At 42.0% G+C, this 22,562-nt stretch overlaps 1 protein-coding gene across 5 annotated transcripts in view; it reads right to left on the reverse strand.

Annotated features, from left to right (window-relative positions):
* The window catches only part of ERG (ETS transcription factor ERG), a 256,549-nt gene that overhangs the window by 149,627 nt on the left and 84,360 nt on the right, over positions 1–22,562 (reverse strand). The window lies entirely within an intron of this gene.

A 22,562-nucleotide genomic window follows, 5' to 3' on the forward strand; every position in this document is an offset into this window, starting at 1 on the left:
CACAGTCTTTAAAGAAAATATATGACTAAAATTAATTTCACGTTTTTTATACATTTACTTTTTTTAACGTGGTTACTAGAAAATGTAAAATTACATACATGGCTCACATTCTATTTCTATTGGCCAGCCCAGCTCCAGACTGATGAATATAACTTTTGAGTTATTTTCAGCATGAGAGGATAGAAAGAAATCAATGAATAAAGCCAAAAAGTTAAAAATTATAGACATTTAGAAATCTCACTGTATTTTTGGAAGAGGCAATTTTAGAGCGTGTTCCTAACCACTGAAGCCTCTGACCGCCTCACTTCCCCTCACCCAACGGTTTGTTTTTGCTAATGGGTCCTGCTCCTGTTCACACTCAGGCATGTCCGTGCACACCCAGGAATGTGGGCACGTGTTCTAATCCCGGGTCAGCATCCTACGGAGCAGCAATTCCCCAGTTTTTCTTCAACTCTACGTCAGATATGCAAAACAGCACCTCGATCACGTGACCTTTTAACATCATTCAAAAAATATTTAGTTTTCTACTGCCATTTTTTTCTTGAGGTGAAATTCACATGACGTGAAATAAGCCATTTTAAAGTGAACAATTCAGTGCATTGAGTATACTCACAATGTTGTGCAACCACCATTTCTATCTAGTTCCAAAACATCCCCATCATCTCGAAAGCCCTTACGTGCTTTTAAGTACCCATTCGTCAGTCGTTTCCCATCGTCCCTCCCCCCATCCCTATGTTTTGTGCACAACTGAGTTGCCCTTAGCTGTAAGTTAACATTTAAACAAAAGTAGTGATAAACTACAAGCCCATGGTGAGTGAACTGTTTAATATCTGTCAATATCCTGACCTAGAACGATTCACCTAGATCGCAAAGGAAGACATGGGCAAGAACACATACCTGCCTCTCCCACCTCAGCAGAACAAAACCCCCTTCACACAGGGAAGCCCAACCAGGTGTCAGGTCCTGTGATCTGACCCTCAGTTAGGCTCAGCCACCCCATGATACATCAACACACGTGCGGGCCCCAGATCCTGCCTTCCGGAGCTCTCTAATGCCCCTTGTTAATCCAAATCAAATCCTTACTAGGAATTAGGCTATTCTTCTGAGTGTAAAACTTTTCAGTCTGCCTCCATAAAATATTTGCCACATGTCAGCTGACTCACTGATTTCCAAGCTGTCAGTGAGAGGACATTTTGGTGATGACAATGGTGGGTGGCACACTGGTGAGCATTAAGCTGGTAGCTGAAGAGGCCAGGCCAGGAGGCCGTGGCGTGGACCCATCTCACCCATGCAGCAGAATTCACAGGAAGGGGGCCGGCTGTGGAGGCTCTGGGCGAGAGCTGGCTTCTTAGCTCTCCCTTCAGCGCTTTGGTGGTTGTGCAGGATGCGAGTGAGGGGGTCCTTGTACACTTCAAATTCCACTTAACTGGACCACAACTGCGAATGGAATATATCTATCATGCCTTTCTATACAAGGTTTTAAAATGCTGTCAAACCCATCTGGATGAAAGATGCCATCCAATTATAAATTCTTATTACTCTTTTTATTGCCTTGTAAGAGTTCTGATGTTGGCTTTTTACACGCCCATATGTTTCTGTTTAAGGCGCTTCATTCAAATAGAATTTGAAGAAAAGTCCAGATTACCCAACCACAAGGACCTGAGTAAAAATCCCCTCAATCATTGTGGTAACCCAAATAAATTCAGAGCTTGAAGGTGGGTTGCCTGGATAGCTCTGGCTAAAAAAAAAATGTGTTATCTCCAATTTCACCTTACAGCATTATAATACATCTAATTACACTTCATTTACAACAACAGGAAGGTCTTATTTTATGCCACATATTGTCCCTTGCTGTAGTATAAAATAAGTCTGAAATGGTTGACATATCACTAATATTATCTAAAAAAGCCATCATAACATGAATTTTAAGGCAATAAGTCAGGCCTAAACAGAATCTTGAACAATTCAAAATTTACTTTTCAAATGAATGAGATTAAAACACCATCAAATTTATTGCAAAAAACAAGTTTTACTTCAAACTGATTTAAAATATAGATCAAATAAAGTATATAATTTGTAGTGTACTTAACAACAGAACTTTACCATTTCAAGTAGAATTCATGTCACTCTTCTCAAAATTTATAATCTGAAGGGGCCGGCTCTGTGGCCTAGCAGTTAAATTCGCAAACTCTGGTTTGGTGGTCTCAGTTCGCTAGTTTGGATCCCAGGCATGGACCTACACACCCCTTGTAAAGCCATGCTGTGGCAGGTGTCCCACATAAAAAGTGGAGGAAGATGGACATGGATGTTAGCTCAGGGCCAGTCTTCCTCAGCAAAAAGGAGGAGGATTGGTGGCAGATGTTAGCTCAGGGCTAATCTTCCTCAAAAAAAAAAATTGATAATCTGAAAATATCAACAGCCTCGAAGTAAAAATACTACCCATTTACAAATCCATCAAGATGCCCTGTGATTTTTTTTCAACACAAATTACTCAAATTACTGACTTTTCTTTGTACGTATTTTCCAATGACTTGTTTATGAATTCTAGAATAGGTCTGCTATGACTCTACAAAGACTAAAAGATGTTTACAGGAGAAATGACATCATCACCGGGACAGGCTTAACTGTGTTTATACCAACTGGGCTTAGAGGGTCTTCAAAACATGGCTTTAAAATCTTATTCTGTAGCTTAATGTGTTCCTGATGTTTCTGGAGCAACGTTTTTCTAAAAATAGGTAAATAGATTTGTGAAAAGAAAATTCACTTTTCTTTTAACTAGTGACTAATTCACCTTCTTCCAAGATAATATGACACGTAAACTGTGAGTACCAATGGGGTGATAAAACAGAAAAAAAAAAAAAAAAAGCACTAACTAGGTATTCCATACAAGTCATTACTACATAAGAAATAAAAAGAATATTTTATAAAAAGGGAAAATTAGGGGCTGGCCCAGTGGCGCAGCGGTTAAGTTCCCATATTCCGCTTCGGCTGCCTGGGGTTCACCAGTTCAGATCCCGGGTGTGGACATGGCACCGCTTGTCAGGCCATGCTGTGGTAGGCGTCCCACATATAAAGTAGAGGAAGATGGGCACAGACGTTAGCTCAGGGCCAGTCTTCCTCAGCAAAAAGAGGAGGATTGGCAGCAGATATTAGCTCAGGGCTAATCTTCCTCAAAAAAAAAAAAAAAAAGAGGAAAATTATCCATAGGGGTATAAGAAATTCCCTATTACTGTTAGCAAATTGACTGTTACCAGCCTAAAACTGTTAAAAGCTTTTTAAATCTGTCTTTCTACGTGAGACTCTTCGGATGAAAGTCCTCAAGTAGAACGTGCCTGACATGTGGCCGTGGAGTTTCTGTTTGAACTTTCAGTGATAGAAAGCTCTGCCCTTTAAAATTAATCCCACTGGTGTTTGGTCAACAGGAGAGAACTGATCTTTCTCTGGAGCTGAAATCACCCTTTCTGTAGCTTTCCCCATTCATGTACCTTCTGCCCTAGCTAGATTTACGTAGAATAAGTATCATTTGTCTTAGACACCATAATACCTAAAATATTCATCTTGCTCCCCAAAGCCGTCCAATCTCCAGGCCAAACATCCCTGAAAACATCCCTCAGATGATGTGATTTCAGATCTTTACCCTGCAATCACATTCTATTTACCAATATCCTTATTGATTTATCAACCATGTATGCATAGATCAAAAAAAAGAGTACGCTGAAATATGAGTGGACATATTTCTAGGTAGAATTATGGACAACTTTTCTTCTTTATGCTATTCTGTGTTTCCCAATTTTCTACAGTGGGCATATGTGAATTTTATAGCCAGATAATTCAATACATATTCCACAGCCGTTATTGAGTGCCCACTATGTGCCAGGAATTGTGGTGTGAAGTGAGGCTGCAGCCACAAACAAGCGAAATGAAAACGTCTGCCCTTGTGAACTTACCTCCTCATTGGAGGACACACGCCGTCAAAAAAAAAAAAAAGAATGAAATTAATAGCATGTTAGAAAGTGATATAAAACTGAGAAGGGGAATAGGGGTAAAGTGAGGGGAGCACTGATAAACAGGATGGACAGGGAAGCCCTTACTATGAAAGTGATAAAGACCTAACGGAAGGGAGGGAATAAGCCGCATAGATATTGGCCAGAACATTCCAGACGGAAGGAACAGAAACTGCAAAGGTGCTGGAGCAGGAACATGCCTGGAATGCTTGAGAATCACAAAGAAAGCCCGTGTGGGTGGAGTGGAAAGAACAAAGGGTTAAGCAGTAGGAGATGAGGTCAAAGAAGTAACAGGGTCAGACGGTGTCAGGCCTCAGGGGCCTCTGAAGACTGGAGCCTCAGTGAGCGGAAGGCACTGGAAGGTTTGCAGTGGTGGAGTGACATGGCCCACCTTCATGTTTTAACAGGTGTTATTGTTTTTAGTTCCCTGTGGAGAACAGACCCACGAAAGGTTGGAGAAGAAGAAAGGAGACTGGGAATGAAAGCAGCCATGATCCACACACAGGATAATGGTGTCCTGGACCAGAAAGAGAGCAGCGGAGAAGGGGTCACACGCTGGATTTCCAAGGTTCAGCCAGCAGGATTTGTGAAGAAAACATAGTTAAAAGAAATGTCTGGAACTAAACACAACTCTCCAAATGTGGTCTTACCAAAGCAGAAGAGAGAGAGGATTTTACATTCCCTTTCCCAGGGTATCCTATTCTAACAAACACAGAAACCCTAAAGACGAGCCAACTGACATGATAAAGTGATTAAAGGAGGTACACGGCCCATGTGGGAGTGACCTGATGAGGGCGGAAATATCTCTAACTAAAATTCCTCCCACTAACCACAGCCTTCTCTCCTTCCACCTTCCCTACGCCCTCGCTCTTTCTGAAACTCCCTGTATCCTTGTTAAGGCCCCTCTTCCTTGACTAGGCTCTGCTTTCCCAGATCCTTTAGCAAATCATGGTTTCACTTGCCTCCCCGAGGTCTGCTCATTATCCTCTTACTAGTACCCTGAAATCTCCCATCTAACTTACTAACCAGAAGGCTGGGCACCCCGCCTTGGTCTTCTTTCTCTACCCCAATCCCAGAGACGAAGAATTGCTGGAGAAATCACGCAACTCTATTGGTTGGATCTACCACTAATCCTGTACATTTTTTAACTCATTTGGAATTTACCTCTACTCCTTAACTTTTAAAATTCATTTCTAATTCACTTCCTACGTAATACCCAACACTGCTATTGGAAACCTTCTGTTTTTCTGCCTCTTGCCCCAAACCTATTCTTCCTTCACTCATAGAGGATGACCTGGCCTTTTATTTTGTTGACAAGAATAAAGCCACAAACTTTAAGTTGTTTCAGTGTGAGCCTCTCACTCTCAAGGTTTCTCAGTAGCTTCACCCGTATCCTCCCCCTTTTCTCTTGACTCAGAGGCACAATCTCCCTTGTGCCTTTCCAAACCTAACCCCTCCCTCGGTGCCCTGGAGACAGACCCTGCCAAGGTTTTCCAGCACGCTGTCCCATTCACATTCACGCTCTTTTCCCTTTTGCATCTCCCATCTTTCTCTCTGCAGTGGATATTTTCCCTGCAAGAGAAATTTCTTCTATCCTAAAGCAAATAATCCAAAACATCTCTTGACTCCTCTTAAGCCGACATTCAATATCTCACTTTCCTCTATTTCAACAAAAGCTAATTGTGCCAGTAAGGCACTACAATTCTCAGACAGAAAGACAAATATAACACAGTTGTCCCCACTTATCCACGGGGAATGCGTTCCAAGATCCCCAGCGGATGCCTGAAACCGTGGATAGTACTGAACCTTAGATAGACTATGTTTTTTCCTATACGAACACACCCACGATAAAGTTTAATTTATACATTAGGCACAGGAGGAGATTAACAACAATGACTAATGATAAATTAGAACAACTATAACAATATACTGTGATGAAAGTTACTGCAGATCTTAGCAACCTCAGCATATGATTTTTTTCTTTCCTTATTAAGTCCAGAACTTTCACCTTTCCACTTAAAAGAAGCACTTTAGGGCTTCTCTTTGGCATATCCGAATTGCCAGCATTGCTACTCTTGTGCTTTGGGGCCGTTATTAGGAAAATAAGAACACAGGCACTGTGATACCATGACAGTCTATCTGATAACCAAGACGGCTACTAAGTGACTAACGGGCAGGTAACGCGTACAGCGAGGATCCACAGGACAGAGGGAGGAGTCACGTCCCTGGTGACTCGAGACTTCAGCATGCTTTTCAGAACAGCGAGAAATTTAAAACTTATGAATTGTTTATTCCTGGTATTTCCCATTTAGTATTTTCAGACCGCAGTTGCCCAACAGGTAACTGAAACCATAGAAAGCAAAACCTCAGATAAGAGGGAAGTACTGTATACTCCTGTCCTTCGCCACCATATTTCTCAAAAACACAGTCAACACACTTGCCATTTGCCTGCTTTCTCTTTAATTACTTGCAAGGTGGTTGCTGTTGAACTCCACTGAAAGAGTGATCCTGATGTGGCCACACCCACTCCCAGGGGTGACACTCTCCCTGGCTCAATAATCTTCAAAACCCTCCAGCTCTACACTGCCTCATCAGCTCCAGTTCACTTCTTGCGGAACACCTGTACTCAACTCTTCAAAGCCAAAGGTCCAAAACCAAATTCTCCAAACTTCTCCTCACTTCTCTTTTCCATCCAACTCCATCCTTCTCTTCCTCATGAACCTTCTTGTTCCTAGAAACGGCATCCCCATCTACAGGCCTCCAGGTCCAGCCTTCAGTCATCTTTAACGCCTCCCTTACCCTGACCCCTAGAACCAGTCAGTTTTAAAGTTGTCTCCTCTGCCTGTAGCTCCTACAGCCATCGCCCTACCCCATCTTGTGTGCCCACATCTTGTCTCTTCATCTGTAAAGCCCTTCTTTTACCCTAGATGTGAGTGGCAACTCCCCACCTTAAAATCCCATAGAAGTTTTGACTTTTTTCTGTTACCACATTGACTCATGTTAGAACGTTTTCTGCTACGTCTGACCTTCTGCTACTCACAAGAAGAGCTCCAATTGCAGGGACCCTGTCTCTGTTCCTTCTCCGTCCACCACGAAGCCATACACACTGTGCAAGAAGAGCCGTACTACGTTTCCTTCAGTCCCACTCTAGCACGCCCTTCCTTACCCAGGTGTTTGCTCATGTGACACCACCAGGGACAGTACTTACTATGCAATATATGTCTTCCATGACCACAGTATTGTAATAGGAGCTCATTTTTCAGGCCTTGGCACAAGTGCCCATACCCCTGAGAGAATGCATTTTTCCTTTTTTTGATATACAGTTCTCAGCGGCTCTACTCTGGAGCCAAATCACTTTTACTCCTAATCACTGTGTCCACATCAAAAGAAACGCAATGAGGGGGAGCTGGAGGCCGCACCAAGAGACAACCTGGTCCAGCTCCCAGCCCGAAGCCACCATGAAGATACTCGGAAAATGCTCATGAGAGGTGTCTGCTCCTGGGCTCAGCTTCCAAAAGCAATTTCACATCTTCTGGGGAAACTTGCGGTGGACAGTACAGAATGCCAAAGCAAAGCTTCCCACTGACCTTGGTTACCTATCTCTTTGTTGAGCTCCCTCCCTCAACTGAACATTTCCTGAGAACAAGAATGGCACCCAATTAATCCAATATTTCTAGTGCCTAGCAGTACATATCAGTGATGACTTATTTCTTGTTTGTGAGTAGATGTATGAAGTGGACCTCAATCCAGCTGACAACCATTAGGAATAATATTTCCCTTTTAGGACTTGAAGGCAATTTTGCCTGTTTTTAGGCAGTCTGACTGTCTATAGAATTGCTTCTTGTAATTGCCTTTGAGCTGGAGTATGAGCTAGGGTACTGGCAGAAGGAACAGGCTGAGGGATGACTCAAAGGGAATTTCCCATCGCCACTGGTTAGTCTGCCCTGGATAACTTCTGAGTCAGTTCACAGGGTGAAATGACAAGACATGGATCTTCCGCCATCTTCTTGACCTCACATGGTCTGATTTGTCATTAATATCCAGCTTCCCATGGATGTGGCTATGGGTTTATTTTTGCCACGATATTTGGAATTGGGTTAGTGATGGAAGGGGGTGTGTTCTGCATTGCATAGCAAAAGCTGTATGGCTGACACTGAACACATGTTTGACTGTATATTATATTTACAAATCCCACTATCAAGTCACTAAGTCGAAGAGAGTATCAAATTTATTCCCACAAGAGAAGAGGAAATGCTGCCTCCCAGGGGGAATGGAGCCACTCTCTGGGGCACCTGGAAGACACTCTCCTAACAGCAAGCAAAAGAAAAGCAATGGTGAATAGTGGGATTTTCACCACTAAAGAGGGCAACTGGACCACAGGCAACGTCTGCCATTAGTGCCTGAATTCCACTTCAGATCTTAGTAGCTCACGGATGCTTTTTGTTTTGTTTTGTTTCATGTTATTTACTTTGTGGACATTGAATTGCCTTCTATAAGCAAAACAAATGCAGTTACAGCCACATTTAATTACAAAAGAAAGACAAAATGATGCCCTTAGCCCATTCAGCTACACTCTCGGCCATTAAAATATTTCCATGAATCTAACAGCCAAAAATATTCCAACACCAGAACATTTCTTACTACAGCAAGAATGTGTAAGACCGCACCATTGTTAATTTGAGGCAATTTTTAACAGATAAGGTGTACACACATGTAACAAAAACCACGAAATGCACAAAACATTACATAATCCTTTACTTCTTGTCCAATTAAACACATAGATGCTAAGCAGGAAAATATTTAAGATATCTAAAACTATGTAATCATAATTGTTCTACATCAAAACTACTTTGGTGACATATGATGATATTTTTCTCCAACAAGTTTTTCCACCATGTCACTCTCTTGGGTCTTTCTCCCACCTCTTAAAGTCTAGAAAAGTGAAATAGCTTTTCACTATTGGACATTCACTAAATGGAGATGCAAGTTGCACCAGTAGGCAGTTCATGAAAGCAAAAACTTGCAGAATATCCCCGTGGGTCTCCCTGGGCAATCTCTGATCCTTGGAAGGTGAGGACCATATCCCACCCCAAGGAAATTTGTACCTCAAGTCATCAAGAGACCTATGACAGCTAATTGTGACAGCATATATAAACTGATAGTTTTTCATTATTAGTTTAGTTTTCTAAATTATGATCTAAAAGTAAAGTCTCTTAAACCAATGTAGGTAACCATTCTAAGACTGGTCAGAATCTTAGATTCTAACATTTTTTAAACGTTAGATTCTTAAAGTTTGCTTCCCTTGAACAGAAACCATTCTCATATGATTTTTTAAAGGGAAATTAAACAATAATTTTTGGAAATTCCACATAGCATGACTTTGGAAAAGTTTTTTTTTTTCGGTCCTGAGCTAACAGCTATTGTCAATCTTCCTCTTTTTGCTTGAGGAAGACTGTCCCTGAGCTAACATCTGTGCCCATCTTCTTCTGTTTTTCTATGTGGGACACCACCACAGCATGGCTTGATGAGCAGGGTGTAGGTCTGCACTTGGGATCTGAACCCACGAAGCCCAGGTCACCAAAGCAGACCACCTGACTTCACCACCACGCCATGGGGCTGGCCACGGAAAAGTTTTTTTTAACTGTTATTATTTAGAACAGCGGTGTGTAAACCTTCAGAAGCACATTAGAATCACCTGGAGGCATTTTTAAAAACAGCCATGCCTGAGTCCACCCCTGACCAATTATATTAGCATCTCTGGGGGTGGGGCCCAGGTATAGGTATTGTTAATGCTCCCTTGATGATTCCTGTGTATCCAAGGTTGTAAACCAGTGTGTTAAAAGCATCCTCTAAAGGCTTCTTAGAGTATCGAGAAGTGCTGAATTAAGATCCGATCTGTTGCATATCCTGACACCTACCAGCTGTGCACCCAAGACAGGGACATATCCAAGCTGCTAGGTTAGCTACATTACAAAAATCTATAACTAAAAATGTCTATCCATCTATTATGACCCAGGCTTCCCTAGCCTAGAGGCTCAACATGCTTTTCTGCAATTTGCTGTTAGGAATGTAAAACACACGCGCACACAGAGTATCACACAGTGCAGTGACTGCTGGGGATTATTTGGTTTGCATTACCACTTCTTTGGTTGCATAACAGGACAGTGTCATGGGAGATGAGTCTTTTGAAATGGAAGCTTGTCTGTGTGCATATATTTTTTTCATGAAAAAAAGAAAGTACAGAGAAAAAACTCACCAGCAGTAACAGGGCCTATGAAACATCCCCATGCACTGTCCTCCACTGTCTTTCCCATCCACTGGCTGAATGGAAAGGTTCCTGGGGACACAGAGAAGGGCGGAGGCTGGGGGGAAGGAAGTTGGGTCCCTGAGTCACTGCCCACAAGAGAGCCCCCAGGAAGAGCCACCACACCAGGAACTCCTACACTAGACTGAGTGAGAAATAAACTTCTATTTCTTGGACCGCTGAAATCTGGGGGCTTCTTAGAGCTGTTAGTCTACCCTGATTAACTCTGGGTTAGCCCCTCACTCCTGCCCAGCCCCCGCAGCAGAGCCTAGTACAGTAACCTGAAGCTACAACTAGAGAACTCAGGTCTTCCACTAGAGAAGCCACCACTCAGAGTTACTGGGGCTTCCTGTACCTGCCACCCAGCCCCAGCCCACATTGGGACTCTTCACTTAAACACGCACAAAGCACATGCACTCAGCTACTCAAAGCTACAGGTGTTTGTGAAGAGAAAGTTCTAAATGTTTCCATGACCTGGGACCAGTGATAGCATGGATTACATTCCTTGGAGTGCCATGCAGAGTGTGAAATCTCCCCAAGAACTATGGAAAAATGAGAAATTTGAGACTTTCTCTATTTTTAGTGGGTAACATATGCATTTCTGAAAACTGTATGTAAAGCCAAAGGAAATATTTCCATATTGAATTTCAATAGTGCAATATGCTGTCTTAGAATAAAATGAAAAGATCTGGTACATAAAGATCTGTAAAGTTATATCATCTCCACTGGGTTTTGCTCAGACGGTGCTCCTCCAGGTTATGAGTTATAAGTGGATTGGCAAGCCTTTGTATCACATGCTACTAGGAGACATCTCCCAGGCTTCCAGGGCCACACTGGGAGTTTTAGGGCTCTGTGAGAATCAATGACCAAAGATATATTAGCTTGAAAAAAAGCTAATACGTTTTAAAAAAATAATGGTTAAATGTTTAACAACTTACAAGTCTTGGAACTTTAACAAAACAGAACAACACAGTGACAATTTAGATGTAAAGCTCTTAAAGGTGCAGAGTAAATCTTAACCACACGACAAAAACAATACACGTTGTGGACAATTTCCCTGGATTCTTCAGAAGACTCCCAGAATGCTCTAAGTATGTCTTTTGGGGTGACAGTTCCATAGAGATGTCGGCCCCAGCACCACCTGTTATTTATCTTTCTTCTTTATTCCTAAAGATACAGAATTAACTGAATCGGGGAGATGGACAAAGTTTCTTCTTGTGTGTCAATAAGTGAACAAAATTTCTTAAAATTATAGATGATTGGGAACTATTTTATTATTTGACACATGGTGTTAGCAACTGACATTTTATATTTCATTGTACCATTTTTTTCTTTTAACTGTTACAGGATATTCTAGAAAGAGATAGCTGACTATTAATAGAACATGCTTGTTAGTGCTGTGGAATGGATTCCAACGCCTAGCGCCCCTGTGTCTAGCAGAGTGGAATCCTGTCCCATCTTTTTGCACCATCGTCTCATCTTCTGGCGCTCTATCAGACAAAGCCCCACTGCTATTCACAGGTTTGCATGGCCAATGTTTTCAGATGCAGGTGGCCAGGTCCTTTTTCCTGGTCTGTCTTAGTCTGAAAGCTCCGCTGAAACCTGTCCACCACAGGTGACCCTGATGGTATTTGAAATCCTGGTAGCATAGCTTTCAGCTTCACAGCAACACGCAGCCGCCAGAGTATGCTGGGAAATGAACTGGGGCCATGGCAGTGAGAGCACCGAATCTGAACCACTAGACCACCACAGCTGGAGAAGCTATGCTTAGAGTTGCCCCAAAACTGGTCTGGTGAACTCTGCCCATCACTGATTTCAAGGGTACAGGAGGAGGTAAGGTTGCGACAAGAGGAGAAATGGCCGAGTAAGGAGAAGAAAGAGGGGATTGATCACACCCTTCCTGCACACTGAGGTGTCTCAGCCAGACCTGAGGGAGGCAAGAAACGTTAAATTGATTAGAAGACTGAAGTTTGTTTTAAGAATTAACTGGACTTTTCAATACTTGAAAATAAAGTTGTGCATGAACTATTAACAGTGACCATAACAACTATGGATGGCCCTAAGAAATCATTTGAGAGTGGGAGAGAATATTTCCTCTAAGCAGGTGGGAAGGAGCAATGGTAAGAAAATAAATTAGGTTTTATGTGCACTTTACTGAGTCCAGCCCATTCAATAAAATGCTTACAGGCATGTATGCTGGCACTCTAACAAATGAGCATGACTATTTGTAACAATCATACTGGTAACAGCTTTAAATTGCATTTTTCAAGAAGGAGTAAATCATAATTCCTTCTACCCAGGTCCTACTAGGCATTCTATTTTTCCAAAGGCATTCAAAAGCTCCTTGTGCAAAGGCAAAGAGTACTGTGAGTGTGGCTCACACAAGGCATAATTTGCCCTCACTCTCCAAACCCCTAAAGAGCATACAGTGAAAGCGTGGAAATACAAGATAGGATGGTGTTTAATGGAGCCACAGCATTCCCATGAGTCTGGAATGGGTCTTCTAGCGAATCACTTTATTTTCCAACACATATCAAAAGAGGCTCTAAGGGAGCCAAACATAAGAAAAGAAGAAACCTCCCAGATACACTTAACCACACACAGAGGTGACAAAAATCATACTGCAAAATGAGGGGAAAAATAAATGATGGCAACGAATAACCAAAATCATGAAGGCACATTTAAAAGAAATGAAGTCATGATGGCAGTACTTATAAACAGATTAACCATCCACACAGCGAAAGGTGAGACTCCCTTGGGCCCACAGGGTGAAGGATGTTGATGGGTGCCCTACAGTGGAGACAAAACTTCACTCAGCGTGGAAGCCACAGACCCTGCTCAGGAAGCCGAGAGGCAGCCTGGTGTGGAAACATCAGGACTAGAACAAGAATCCCATGTGAGTATCCTCCTTCAGTTTTGTTTTTCTGATCCAAAGATGCCAAAATCTAGTAGCAGGACGCTGGAGAGAGGAGCATGGTGGGAGAGCTGCCTCCTGGTGACCCACACATAAGGGGACCTTTCTACTTTCTAGCTCTGTACTTGGTAGGAAACAGATTCCCTCTGACTGGATCCCATTTCATTTCAAGCCCTAAAGATCACAGGGCCACAACCCAGGCCCAAGCCAGCATTAGAATAAAGTCCAAATACTGGACACAAATGCTTGGAGGCAAAGATTGACGAAATGACCAAGATGAGATGATTTGGGTGTCTAGGCATGAGATCCGACTCACCAACAACAGACTTCACCAAAAGCCCTAAGAGAAATTCAATGTCAACCTTGAAAAGAGAAGAGGCAGACAATATAATAAATAGAGTAAAAAATTGTTTACCCAGAGGTCTAAAGCAAAGAAACATCCAAACAAGAGAATTAGTAGTCTAAAAGGATTTCTTAAATAATCATCTATTTTATCAATTTTTTGGTAAGCATTCCAATTTTCCAATATGGTGGCACTTGATAATGATGGAACTGTGTGATGGCAAAGTGCCCCAATCCTGGTACTAAGGACAAGAGGCCACTCTATGTTGTGAAAATCACAGAGATTTTATGAACAAAGGGCATTTACCCCTCAGCAGAAGTTAATCCTGCAAAGAGCAAATTTGCACTCCCCCTAAAAAAGGATGAGTAATAATGTCAAGCAAAACGATGACCCCTCTGGACTTTTCAAAGAAGCTAGTTACATCCTGTTCTTGCTTCTGCAGATGCTCGTGGCAGCCCCAGAGGTGTGCCACTCTCAGATTCCCCTTCCAGAAAGAACCCAGCATCCACCTGACCAGCCTCCCGCTGTTCACAGCTCAGGCTCTGCCTCACCCCAGACACTCCAAGCCAAGAACAACACAGTGGGGCTGTGAGAACATTTCTGCCCAACACTGGACCCCTCCAAAGGCTATCTCTGCCCCGGAGCTCCCCGGTGGCTTAGTCAAACTGTCCAATCTGTATTCTGCCCAAGGCTCTCCCCGTCCAATCCAGCTCCATCTTCATTTCATCATTCATAGGCCCACCCCCTCCCTCTCTAATAAACTTCCTGCATTCCTAATTCTGTCTCAACATCTGCTTCCCAGGGAACCCAACCAACAAAATGCTCCTAAAACCAATACTGGTAAAAAGTGACTTTCCATGCCCCAGTACACAGATCGACTTTCTGGAAAATAAAATTTCATATAATTCCAATTACCTATGATGTTATTTGGCCATTTCAAAGGAAACGAGCAAGCGTTACAAATTTTAATCCTCAGTGAGTGAACTGATGATGGAAACATTGTTATTGTCATTACGACACAGAATAATTAGGATTGTATGTAAAATGTTACTTTTACAGTTTGGGGGTAAATCTACTTTTATTCATTGCAAAAATAATAGCAGATACTTAATAAATCCTTCAATTGATGTATTAACATAAATCAAGAGGTTTTCAGAGGCTCATACTTTTTATACTGTGAAATGTGTGAAAAAAAATTGTGAGGGCATGATGCTAAGTGAAATAAATGAGACAGAGAAAAACAAATACTGTATGATCTCCCTTATATGTGGAATCTAAAAGAGCTGAACTTATAGCAACAGAGAGTAGAATGGTGGTTGCTGGGGGCTGGGGGTTGGGAAATGGGGAGACGTTGGTCAAAAAGTACAAACTTCCAGTTATAAGATGACTAAGTTCTGGGATCTAATGTACGGCATGGTGACTACAGTTAACAAAACGGAACTGTATACTTGAAATTTGCTAAGAGAGTAGATCTTAAAGGTTCTCGCCACACACACACACACACACACACACACAAAGATAATTATGTGAGGTAATGGAGACATTAACTAACCCTATGGTGGGAATCACTCCACAACATCTACATGTATCAAATCATCATGTTGTACACCTTAAACTTACACAATGTTAAACGTCATTTACATCTCAATAAAACTGGAAACAAACAAAAAATCTTGTGTCATTTTTTCATAGCCACATTTCTTCACCAGATATGCCTTCTTCTATCACACACAGTTTGTTTGTTTTTTTAATTTCAGTTTTGAGATATCAAGTAATGGATCTTTTTAAGTCCTTTTATTGGATGTATGTAAATTTTCCATTCCTAAAGACTAAGGAGTGAGAACAGCTGCATATTGTTTAAATTATTCATAAGATAAAAATATCCTCTTTGGGTCTGTTTTCTTTCCTAACATCTTTGTGCACTGCTAATATTGTCCATTTTATGTATTATTTTCCCAGGACAACCTCTCCTAACTGCCAAATAGGAAATCCACCCGTCACCTCTAGTGTCACCGACTAGTTCTAGATCCCTTTTGTAACTTGTAATGAAATAGGAAATCTACAGAACCTTTTTTTTTTTCAAACAATAATGGAAAGTAAGTATTTGAATTGGAGACTTTTTCAAACAACAGGAGTCATGAAAAATTTGAGTTGTTTTTGACTACTACTTGGGGCATAACTTTTGATTAGTGATAATTAAACTTAAATATAAAGACATTTTAAACTTGGATTTTAAAACAAAGAATATAAGAATCACGTGGTTAGAGTTACATATTTTTGTCAGCCTCAAACTCAGTTGGCTCAATTATACCGCTATCGTAAAATTTTATGGGACTAATTTAGAGTTCCATATAAATTGGCATTAGTGTTTATTTTTGGATATTGATAATAGCAGTGTATTAGCGGTGAATGCGTAATGCAAATGAACAGTACCTTCCAGAAAATCCACAAAGAATCACTAAAAAATTAATAGCCATGCTTTGGTTAAATTTGTTTACTTTACTTAAAGTCCTTTCTCAGAAGTAACATGTACTCTTAATTAAGCAAAACACAACCAGGATTTTAATTTAACCCTGGAATTTGATCTTTAAAATTAAAAAAAAAAAAAAAAAAACTTTCTCTGCTATTTACGGTTCCTGCTTTGGGACAAATCCCAGCATCTGGAGACCAGAGTCAGAGCACAAAATGCACGGAGGCACATGTGCACTTTTACGCCGGTAAATCCACTATTTTTTAGGATAAGACCACTAGGGTGCTTACCCCCTCATTTCTTACCCCACAGAAATCAGGGAGTGTTTTCCAAATATATCCAAAGAAAGAAACCATATATTATATATCACAGCCCCATAGACACACACACACATAGATAATGAAAATGAAAGTTTTCCAAAATAATACTTTTCCTTTCTATACACGATGCACCCTGCTAGCTTCCGTTCTATTCCATTCCATTTCCTTTGGCTAATACCAGCCTTGACTCACTTCCACAAGTGGGTCGTGACCTGTGGTTTGGAAACCAGGGCTTCAGAGCCTTGCTGTAAAAAGGCTGGTCCTCAGGCCAGCAGCACCAGGGGCCTTGTCTGAAGCGCAGAAGCTCAAGGTCCACCCTAGTCCACAGGTGACTCTCAGGCACATTGAAGTTGGAGGAGCCTTGCTCTAGAATGCAAAACTGAGGACTGAGGATCCGTCATCTGAAGTGAATATAGATCAAGAATGTGCCTTGAAAAAATCTTTGTCAAAGGAGTGCTGTCATCCCGCTGACTTCAAAAGCAACACATTTTCTGGCAGAAGAGTTAGGTGCAAATGAGAATGGATTTTCAGTTTTATCAGCTGCATCCAGTGGGCTCTCCATCACCAGCACAGGGGTCCTACCCTAATCCTGGGCCTCCAGGGGCAGGGGTGCCGGGGTGCTGAGTCGGCTGCAATAGATCTGTGAACATGTAAGAGTGTGTGTGTGTGTGTGTGTGTGTGCGCGCGCGCGTGCGTGCTTACTCTGGGGAGAAAAGATACAGCATTCTCCAAATTTGTAAAGAGTTCCATGATTCAAAAAAGTTAAGAGGAGCTATCAAGCTGTGAAAAGACACGGAGGAAACATAAATGCACATTACTGAATGAAAGAAGCCAGTTGCAAAGGCGGCACACCATAGGATTCCAGCTATTTGACATTCTGAAACCACAAAACTATGGAAACAGTGAAAAGATCAGTGGTGGCCAGAGGTTTCTGGGGTAGGGGCTGGGGGTGAGGGGAATACATAATCAGAGCACAGAGGACTTTTAGGACAGTGACACTATGCTGTATCATACTACAGGGAGAGACCCCTGTCCTTACACATTAGTCCAAACCCATAGAATGCATGGCACAATGAGTGCACCCTAATGTAAACTGCGGACTTTGGGTGATGATGAGGAGTCAACACAGCCTCATCAATAGTAACAAACGGGCCACTCTGCTGAAGAATGTTGACCATGGGAAAGGCTGTGGATGTGTGGGCACGGAGGGCAACGGCAGCTCTGTACTTTCCGCTCAATTTTGCTGTGAAACTTGTCTAAAAAATAAACTTAAGTTTTATACATAAAAGTTAAAACACTGCCCTCGAGAACACATTCTCTCTGCTGCAAACCGGCCATGTGGTCGCCATCACACCTACAAATGAGGAGAGAGAAGCATAAAGAGTCGGTGCAAACCGAGTGGGGCCATATGTCCCAGAATAGAACAAAGTTCCTGGGCGGCTCTCACTTCATTGTGACCACTGCTTCTTTAATGCAATCAACACATATATGTTAAGTATCTACTAGGCACAAGGTACAGGGGGAGACACAAATCACTTTAAGTAACATATAATCCAACAAGCAGAGAAAACAGGCATGCAGATAATCATTATACAGTAAATAAGCCCTCCTCTTTCCAAGTGGCAAGGAGCCACATGTCAAGGTTTGGAGGACACAAAGACAAAAGCAAGAGGCCAGAGAGCGTGGAGCAAGAAACTCAGCTCACTGGCGAATGAGCACCAGGAGAGCACATGCAAACGCTTTGACAAGGATACCAGCTGTTTCCAACCATGACCTCTTCCAGTTGTTCTGTGACCCATTTTGGCGGATGTGCCCATGCTAGTCGTCAACTATCTTGATAATCTACCCTATAGGGGGGCCTGGCAGAACAAAACTGCTGCAAAGTTATGCTGGGTTCATTTTGCACGGAACGCAGAACTCCAGATGAAAGAACCTGGATTCGATGCTGTCAGCAATTCCACATGTCCTCCGAGAACACCGAATGACTTTGTTGGTGGTTTTTCAAATAAAATATATTTTCTTTTATTTCTCTTAAACAAATTAGATAGAAAACTGGGAAATACATAGAAGTAAAAACAAGGAAAAAAAAAGATAAGAAGTTTCTAGGTTTAGAAGCTAAGGAAAAGATAGCAAAGTATCAATAGATGCAAGCAAATAAAAATAATTATTTCATAGGGGTAATCATAAAAATCAAAAGGCAGAATAAATATCAAAAACAGTCTACATGGGGCCAGCCTGGTGGCATAGTGGTTAAGTTCACATGCTCTGCTTCAGCGGCCCGGGGCTCACCAGTTTGGATCCTGGGCCTGAACCTACACACCACTCATCAAGCCATGCTGTGGCAGCATCCCACATAGCAGAACTGGAAGGACTTACAAGTAGGATATACAACTATGTGCTGGGGCTTTGGGGAGAAAAAAAAGAGAGGAAGATCAAAAAAAAAAAAAAACCCAAAAACAATCTATATGATAAATACGACGTAGCTCAGGGTTGATATCATTAAAATAAAATTATACAAGATGCTGAAAAAAGTACTAAACCTTCTAAATCTTAACTGTGAAGAGTTGCCCACATGAGCTGGCTGTGCCTCTCCTCTCTGTCTTGTTTGAACCCACTCCAATGTGGCTTTTGTCTACTCCACACAAATCGCTCTTCCAAGGCCACCGATGACTTTCATGTGGTCAGAGCAGATGGTCCTCACCTCTACTGACCTGGCTGTCTCTCATACCCACTGGCTCCGCCTCTCAGCCCTCTGTGGGTCCCTCCTCATCCTCCCAGCCTCTTCATGTTAGAGGGACTCTCCTGTACCTCGGTCCCCAGGTGATCTCATATAGTCACCCAGCCTCAAATACAGGCTTATGACTCACAAATTGTAAATGACTCAACCAAAGTAAATTATACCTCAAGGAAGCTGTTAAAAAAAAATCAGAGCATGTCACCCATTCTTCTTAAAACCCTGCAACAGTCCCCCGACCCCCGACATGCAGAATGAAACTTAAAAATCCTTAGCCTTGCATATCAGAACACTGATCTATGGCCTCCCCATTACCTCTCCAACCCCAAGTCCCGCAGCTCTGCCCTCACTGCACACAAGCCCCTGCTCTCTGCTGTTCCTTGAACACACCGAACAAGCTCCCACCAATGGCCTCTGCACGTGCTGTCCCCTTGCTCCGGGACACTCTGCCCCATATGATCATACAGCTCCTCTCTCACTTCCTTCAGGTCTCTGCTTGAATTTCAGCTCCTCCCAACAACCTCCCTCGGCCAATGAGAAGCCGTTGCAGCACTGAGCTGTTACTTTTTTCCAATGGATTTTCATTTAGAACAACCCTTCCTCCTCTTTTTTCTCTATAAAAGCAGCTTCCCTCCTTTGTTTGTTGGATTTGCCTATGGTTTGCCACAGCACGCACATCCCAATTGCAATTCTTTTGGCTATTTCGGAATAACCTTATTTTGATATAAAATAACAGGGAAATTTGCTTTTTTTTTTTTTTACGTGTATGTGAAGAAGATTGGCCCTGACCTACCATCTGTGCCAATCTTCCTCTACTTTGTATGTGAGATGCCTCTACTTTGTATGTGCTTGATGATCAGTGTGTAGGTCCATGCCTGGGATATGAACCTGTGACCCCTGGGCTGCTGAAGCGGAACATGTGAACTTAACCACTACGCCACAGGGCTGGCCCCCAAATTTGGTTTTTAAGTTTAACAGAGGAATGGTGAAAACTATCTGAATATATTTCTTACTCAATTTCTATTTTATTTTAAGTATTTTCTCATTGTTTTGTTAGAAAAATTAAACCTTTGATCATGACAAAAATTGCAAAATCTTTTGCAAGATTGTCACTTGTGTTTTCAGTTTGCTTGTGGTGAAGTTTTTCCCAATTCAGGGATTTATGTAGTCAAATTGATCAATCTATGTCTTGTATAATACTTAAAGAGGAATTCTTCATTACATGTTTTCTATTAGTGTGTTTTTATGTTTATAATTTCAGCTATTGAAAATTTGTCTTCTATAATTGATTTTTTCCAAATACTATCTGGTTATCTACAATCCTTATTTAATAATTAATATTTTCCTATCTAATTTAAAATACTGTCTTTAAATTTTTGTATCTAATTGGGTCTGTAGAGAGGTGTAAAATGGCACCTCTCCCCTCCATCACTCGCTTGATTACCTCTTTCTTACTTTAACTTTTGTTCTGGAGAATACCAACCAGTATATATATATATATATATTGAGAGAGAGAGAGAGAGAGAGAGAGATGTCGTAATGCTGGTAATATATATGTATTTGAGCACACATCCTATCTCAACGCCTAGGATGGAAGCTCCACGCAGGCAAGGATCTTATCTGTTTGGTTCATGCCAAATCCCCAGCAGTCTCGAATGACTTCATTGAAATGGGTCCAAAAAATTTCAAAAAAAGATAACATAACTTGCTGAGAAGTGTATGAGATGATCATTTGCACAAGTTTCCAAATGAAATAACATCTGTAAAACTTTACTTTCCACCCAGCAAATCAGCCAAGGTTAAAAAGCACGCTAGAAAGTGGTAAAATGGCACCTTGAATACTTCTTGGAGAAGCAGAGAAGGGCACAGTCGAGTGGGCAGATGTTGGCAGCAAAAGCCCTAAAGATGGTCATACGCCTTGAATTAATCCAGGTTTCTGATGAGAGAAGTGCTGAAGGACGCGACCTTTTAGGAGGATTACCCTGGCTGCGTGAGATAGGAACTTAAGAAGGGCGGGTGGAGACAGCAGCGGCAGAACACTTAGAGAGCCCTGTGATATAGCACACAGGGCAGAGAACGCAGCCGCGCATTAGGACCGCAGAGGAAAGGTGCTGTGAATTAGACATGAAGGGAAAGGAGAAAGGGAGAACGGAGCTAAAGATATGCCTCATGTCTTATGCCTGGGTCACTGGGAGAAGTGCCCATTATGAAAAAGAAGCAAAGTGGATTAACGAAAATTTTAAAATGATGAAGCTGATGATAATAGCCAACCATTGCTATTGACCAGACACTTTTCTAAGACCTTCACGTGAATTACCTCATCTGATTTTCCTACAACCCTAGAAGGTGATACCATTATCCTCATATTACTGATGAGAGAATGGAGGCTCAGAGAGGCTCAGTAACTTGCCCATGCTCAATCAGCAAATGTTCTACCTGGGATTGTAAAGCAGGAAGTCTGGTTTCACAGCCAGGCTGATCAACCAATACCCTATAGCTGCCTTGTCCCAAAAGGAAAGGTTCTAGAAATGAAACGATGTTGTAGACACATGAACCTGGCCTCGGGGGAGGCTGGACTCTGTGACCTGAACAAATGACCTAAGCTCTGGATTCAGAGCCCTAGAGTATGTGAAGATGCTCTGAAGACTCGAAGTACCAGACAAATGGACATACAGTCCCTCTGACTGGTTGCTGAGTTGAAGGTACCTGTACCCACATCCAGAGTCTAGCAGGCACCTAGCAATGTGAGGCTGGAGCTCAGGGGAGAAATCAGAGCCAGAGAAAGCTGAGTCCTCTATACAAAGGTGATAACTGAAGCCATGGGAGTTTGAGATCAGAAGGTAAAGAAGGTATAGAAGGAAAAGAAGACATTGGAAATTAAACCATGGAGAAGCCAGTAGTAAGAGTTGTTCCCACTCATTAACAAGAGCAGGCAGAAAGTTGGGTGCACACAACAGAAAATGTGTACTTAGTGTCCTGAACTCACTGTACCCTGAGCTAGCCCCAAACTCATGCCTCCCCCACCTCAGTGGTCCCAACACTGAGTCTTGCAACAAGGGTGACAATGCTTAAACCCTAGTTGCACAAAGGGAGTTGCACATCCAACAGCGGGGCCGGCCACACTGACATCTCTGATACACTCACTTGCTGGGGGCTGGCCTGAAAAATTCTTGATTCAAATTCCCGATAAGTTAATTTCCCATCAGGCCAGAAGATGCAACGAGTGACACTCCTCGTCTGGACTCTATTACACCCAATCATGGAGCCCAAGAAACGTGCCGACATTTTGAAAACAAGTCCAAATAATGCTCTTTAAACCCTTACAGGTGTTGACTAAGCTCTCCAGCAGCTGTGCAAAATAATGCAGCCTCCAGTGTAGACAGAAAAAAATAAATCAGTTGCTTTGATAAATATTTACTTATTGATTATCTAAGGCTAGGTTAATAATTAATAACTATTCGTAATCTAAGCAA

This window comes from Equus caballus, chromosome 26, assembly GCF_041296265.1.
Source record: "Equus caballus isolate H_3958 breed thoroughbred chromosome 26, TB-T2T, whole genome shotgun sequence".
In the NCBI taxonomy this organism is placed as follows: domain Eukaryota; kingdom Metazoa; phylum Chordata; class Mammalia; order Perissodactyla; family Equidae; genus Equus; species Equus caballus.